Genomic DNA, 6,019 nt, shown 5'->3' with positions numbered 1-6,019 from the left:
CCCGCCCCTCCGGAATTCCACTTCCCTTCTGCCCCTGCCTGGTCCTCTGGGCTGGAACAGACACAGAGTTGGTCTGCTCCTGTCCTGTGGAGAAACTGAATCCTGAGTCATCCAGGAGCCACTGCACTCAGAGCAGGTGACACAGAGTCGGTCTGCTCCTGTCCTGTTGAGAAACTGAATCCTGAGTCATCCAGGAGCCACTGCACTCAGAGCAGCTGGAGCCACTGCACTCAGAGCAGCTGAAACTGAATCCTGAGTCATCGAGGACCCACTGCACTCAGAGCAGAAGGATTTCCAGATCCAAGAGGTGGCCTGAGTCCCAGGAGTTATTCCACCCAGGAGATTAGGAGCATAAGACCACAGAGACCTCTGGACTCTGAGGAGCTCTGCAATAAGCAAGATAACTGGAAATACAGACTCCAGTTTTACACAGTGAGGGCAGGTACCACTAGAGTTAACCAGATGGCGAAAGGCAAGCGCAAGAACATAAGCAACGGAAACCAAAGTTTCTTGGCATCATCAGTGCCCAATTCTCCCAATATAGCAAGCCCTGAACACCCCATCACACCTGAAAAGCAGGATTCAGAATTAAAATCACTTCTCATGATGATGATAGAGGATTATAAGAAGGAATTAAGTAACTCCCTTAAAGAAATACAGGAGAGTACAAGTAAACAGATAGAAGCCCTTAAAGAGGAATCACAGAAATCCCTTAAAGAAATGGAAGAAAACACAAAGAAGGAATTAAACAAAAACATTCAGGACCTGAAACTAGAAACAGAAACAATAAAGAAAGTTCAAAGGGAGACAACTATGGAGATAGAAAACCTAAGAAAGAGTTCAGGAGTCACAGACGCAAGCATCACCAACCGAATACAAGAGATAGAAGAGAGAATCTCAAATGCAGAAGATACGGTGGAAAATATTGACACAGTTGTCAAAGAAAATGCAAAACGCAAAAAACTCCTAACTCAAAACATCCAGGAAATCCAGGACACAATGAGAAGACCAAACCTAAGGATAATAGGTATAGATGAGAATGAAGATTCTCAACTTAAAGGGCCAGTAAATATCTTCAACAAAATTATTGAGGAAAACTTCCCTAACCTAAAGAACAAGATGCCCATAAACATACAAGAAGCCTACAGAACACCAAATAGACTAGACCAGAAAAGAAATACCTCCCGTCACATAATAATCAAAACATCAGATGCACAAAACAAAGAAAAAATACTAAAAGCAGTAAGGGAAAAAGGTCAAGTAACATATAAAGGCAGACCTATAAGAATTACACCAGACTTCTCACCAGAGACTATAAAAGCCAGAAGAGCCTGGACGGACATCATACAGACACTAAGAGAACACAATTGCCAGCCCAGATTACTATACCCAGCAAAACTCTCAATCACTATAGATGGTGAAACCAAGATATTCCATGACAAAACCAAATTTGCACAATATCTTCCCACAAACCCAGCACTTCAAAGGATAATTGATGGAAAATGCCAACACAAGGAGGGAAACTACAACCTAGGAAAAGCAAGTAAGTAATCTTCCAACAACCCCCAAAAAAGATACAAACATAACTTTACCTCTAATAAAAAAAATAACAGGAAGCAACAATCATTTTTCCTTAATATCTCTTAACATCAATGGTCTCAATTCCCCAATAAAAAGACGCAGACTATCAGACTGGATACACAAACAAGACCCAGAATTTTGCTGCATACAAGAAACGCACCTCAGTGACAAAGACAGACACTACCTCAGAATAAAAGGGTGGAAAACAATTTTTCAAGCCAATGGTCCCAAGAAACAAGCTGGAGTAGCCATTCTAATATCAAATAAAATCGACTTTCATCCAAAATTAATCAAAAAAGATAAGGAAGGACACTTCATACTCATCAAAGGAAAAATCTACCAAGGTGAACTCTCAATTCTGAACATCTATGCTCCAAATGCAAGGGCACCTACATACATAAAAGAAACTTTACTAAAGCTCGAAACACACATTACACCTCACACAATAATAGTGGGGGATTTCAACACCCCATTGTCAGCAATGGACAGATCATGGAAACAGAAACTAAACAGAGACACTTTGAAATTAACAGAAGTTATGAACCAAATGGACTTAACAGACATCTATAGAACATTTCATCCTAAAACAAAAGAATATACCTTTTTCTCAGCACCTCATGGTACCTTCTCCAAAATAGACCATATAATTGGTCACAAAACAAGCCTCTACAGATACAAAAAGATTGAAATAATCCCTTGCATCTTATCAGATCACCACGGACTAAGACTGGTCTTTAATAATGACAAAAACAATGGAAAACCCACGTACACATGGAAACTGAACAACTCTCTACTCAATGATGACTTGGTCAAGGAAGAAATAAAGAAAGAAATAAAAGACTTTTTAGAATTCAATGAAAATGAGGACACATCATACCAAAACTTGTGGGACTCCATGAAGGCAGTGCTAAGAGGAAAGCTCATAGCTCTAAGTGCCTACAAAAAGAAACTGGAAAGAGCACACACTAACAAGTTGACTGCACAACTAAAAGCTCTAGAACAAAAAGAAGCAAATACACCCAGGAGGAGTAGAAGGCAGGAAATAATCAAACTCAGGGCTGAAATCAACCAAATAGAAACAGAAAGAACAATACAAAATATCAATAAAACCAGGAGTTGGTTCTTTGAGAAAATCAACAAGATAGATAAACCCTTAGTCAGATTAACCAGAGGGCACAGAGACAGTATCCAAATTAATAAAATCAGAACTGAAAAGGGAGACATAACAACAGAAACTGAAGAAATTCAAAAAATCATCAGATCCTACTACAAAGGCCTATACTCAACAAAACTGGAAAACCTGGATGAAATGGACAATTTCCTAGACAGATACCAGGTACCGAAGTTAAACCAGGAGCAGATAAACCATCTAAATAGTCCCATAACCCCTCAGGAAATAGCAGCAGTCATCAAAAGCCTCCCCACTAAAAAAAGCCCAGGACCAGATGGTTTTAGTGCTGAATTCTATCAGACCTTCAAGGAAGACCTAATACCAATTCTCTTCAAACTATTCCACAAAATAGAGACAGAAGGAACACTACCCAATTCGTTCTATGAAGCTACAATTACACTCATACCCAAACCCCACAAGGACCCGACAAAGAAAGAGAACTTCAGACCAATCTCCCTTATGAACATCGATGCAAAAATACTCAATAAAATTCTAGCAAACCGAATCCAAGACCACATCAAAACAATCATCCATCATGATCAAGTAGGTTTTATCCCAGGAATGCAGGGATGGTTTAATATTCGGAAATCCATCAATGTAATCCACTATATAAACAAACTTAAAGAAAAAAACCATATGATTATCTCACTAGATGCTGAGAAAGCATTTGACAAAATTCAACATCCCTTCATGATAAAAGTCTTGGAAAGATCAGGAATTCAAGGCCCCTACCTAAACATAGTAAAAGCAATTTACAGCAAACCAGTAGCCAACATCAAGCTAAATGGAGAGAAACTTGAAGCAATCCCACTAAGATCAGGGACTAGACAAGGTTGCCCACTCTCCCCCTACCTATTCAATATAGTACTGGAAGTCTTAGCCAGAGCAATTAGACAGCAAAAAGAAGTCAAAGGGATACAAATAGGAAAGGAAGAAGTCAAAATATCGCTATTTGCAGATGATATGATAGTATACTTAAGTGACCCCCAAACTTCCACCAGAGAACTCCTAAACCTGATAAACAACTTCAGCAAAGTGGCTGGTTATAAAATCAACTCAAACAAATCAGTAGCCTTCCTCTACATGAAAGATAAACAGACTGAAAAAGAAATTAGGGAAATGACACCCTTCACAATAGTTGCAAATAATATAAAATACCTTGGTGTGAATCTAACCAAGCAAGTGAAAGACCTGTATGACAAGAACTTCAAGTCTCTGAAGAAAGAAATTGAAGAAGATCTCAGAAGATGGAAAGATCTCCCATGCTCATGGATTGGCAGGATTAATATAATAAAAATGGCCATCTTGCCAAAAGCAATCTACAGATTCAATGCAATCCCCATTAAAATCCCAACTCAATTCTTCACAGAGTTAGAAAAGGAAATTCTCAAATTCATATGGAATAACAAAAAACCCAGGATAGCGAAAACTATACTCAACAATAAAAGAACTTCTGGAGGAATTACCATCCCTGACCTCAAGCTGTACTACAGAGCAATAGTGATAAAAACTACCTGGTATTGGTACAGAGACAGGCAGGAAGATCAATGGAATAGAATTGAAGACCCAGAAATGAACCCACACTCCTATGGTCACTTGATCTTTGACAAAGGAGCTAAAACTGTCCAGTGGAAAAAGGACAGCATTTTCAACAAATGGTGCTGGTTCAACTGGAAGACAACATGTAGAAGAATGAAAATTGATCCATTCTTATCTCCTTGTACAAAGCTCAAGTCTATGTGGATAAAGGACCTCCACATAAAACCAGATACACTGAAACTAATAGAAGAGAAGGTGGGGAAAAGCCTCGAATACTTGGGCACAGGGGAAAAGTTCCTGAACAGAACTCCAATGGCATATGCTCTAAGATCGAGAATTGACAAATGGGACTTCATAAAATTGCAAAGTTTCTGTAAGGCAAAGGACACTGTCAATAGGACAAAACGACAACCAACAAATTGGGAAAAGATCTTTACCAATCCTTCATCTGATAGAGGGCTAATATCCAATATATACAAAGAACTCAAGAAATTAGACTCCAGACAACCAAATTACCCTATTAAAAAATGGGGTATAGAGCTTAACAAAGAATTTTCAACGGAAGAAACTCGAATGGCCGAGAAGCATCTAAAGAAATGTTCAGCATCCTTAGTCGTCAGGGAAATGCAAATCAAAACAACCCTGAGATTCCATCTCACACCAGTCAGAATGGCTAAGATTAAAAACTCAGGTGATAGTAGATGCTGGCGAGGGTGTGGAGAAAGAGGAACACTCCTCCATTGTTGGTGGGACTGCAAGATGGTGCAACCACTTTGGAAATCAGTCTGGCGGTTCCTCAGAAAATTGGACATAGCATTACCCGAGGATCCAGCTATACCACTCCTAGGCATATACCCAGAAGATGCTCGAACATATAACAAGGACATATGCTCAACTATGTTCATAGCAGCCTTATTTATAATAGCCAGGAGCTGGAAAGAACCCAGATGTCCTTCAACTGAGGAATGGATTCAAAAAATGTGGTATATTTACACAATGGAGTATTACTCAGCTATTAAAAACAATGAATTCGAGAGGTTCCTAGGTAAATGGATGGAACTAGAAATTATCATCCTGAGTGAGGTAAGCCAATCACAAAAGAAGACACATGGTATTCACTCACTGATTATTGGATATTAGCCTAGAACCTTGAAATGCCCAAGATGCAACTCACAGGCCACATGAAGCCCATAAAGAAGGAAGACCAAGTGAGGGTGATTCGGTCCTTCTTAGAAGGAGCAACAAAATACTCAAGGGAGCAAATATGGAGACAAAGTGAGGGACAGAAACTGAAGGAGGGGCCGTCTCAAGACCACCCCACCTGAGTATCTATCCCATGTGCAATCACCAAAGGTAGATGCTGATGTGGAAGACAGGAAGTGCATGCTGATAAGAGCCTGATATGGATATCTCCTCAGAGGCCTTCAAGAGTCAGACATATTCAGAGGCAGATGCTCACAACTAGCCATTGAACTGATCATGGGGTTCTCAATGGAGGAGTGAGAGTGAAGACTGAAGGAGCTGAAAGGGTTTGTGGCACCATGAGGAGAGCAACAATACCAACCAACCACAGCTCCCAGGGTCTAAACCACCAGCCTGGGAGCACTTAGGGGGGGATCCAGGGCTTCAGCTGAATATGTAAAAGTGGAGGGCCCTGCTGGGCATAGGTGGAAGAAGAGAACCTTGACCTCATGAAGGCTGGATGCCCCAGGGGGTGGGAATTTTGAG

The 6,019-nt window shown here is 40.2% G+C and overlaps 1 protein-coding gene across 2 annotated transcripts in view; it reads right to left on the bottom strand.

The window, feature by feature from the left end:
• The window catches only part of LOC114623146 (aldo-keto reductase family 1 member C1-like), a 24,832-nt gene that overhangs the window by 4,518 nt on the left and 14,295 nt on the right, over positions 1-6,019 (bottom strand). The window lies entirely within an intron of this gene.

Source organism: Grammomys surdaster, unplaced genomic scaffold (assembly GCF_004785775.1).
Source record: "Grammomys surdaster isolate TR1022 unplaced genomic scaffold, NIH_TR_1.0 194, whole genome shotgun sequence".
Classification (NCBI taxonomy): domain Eukaryota; kingdom Metazoa; phylum Chordata; class Mammalia; order Rodentia; family Muridae; genus Grammomys; species Grammomys surdaster.
Note: the sequence above shows the minus strand (reverse complement) of the source record. Positions and strands in the feature narration are given on the sequence as shown.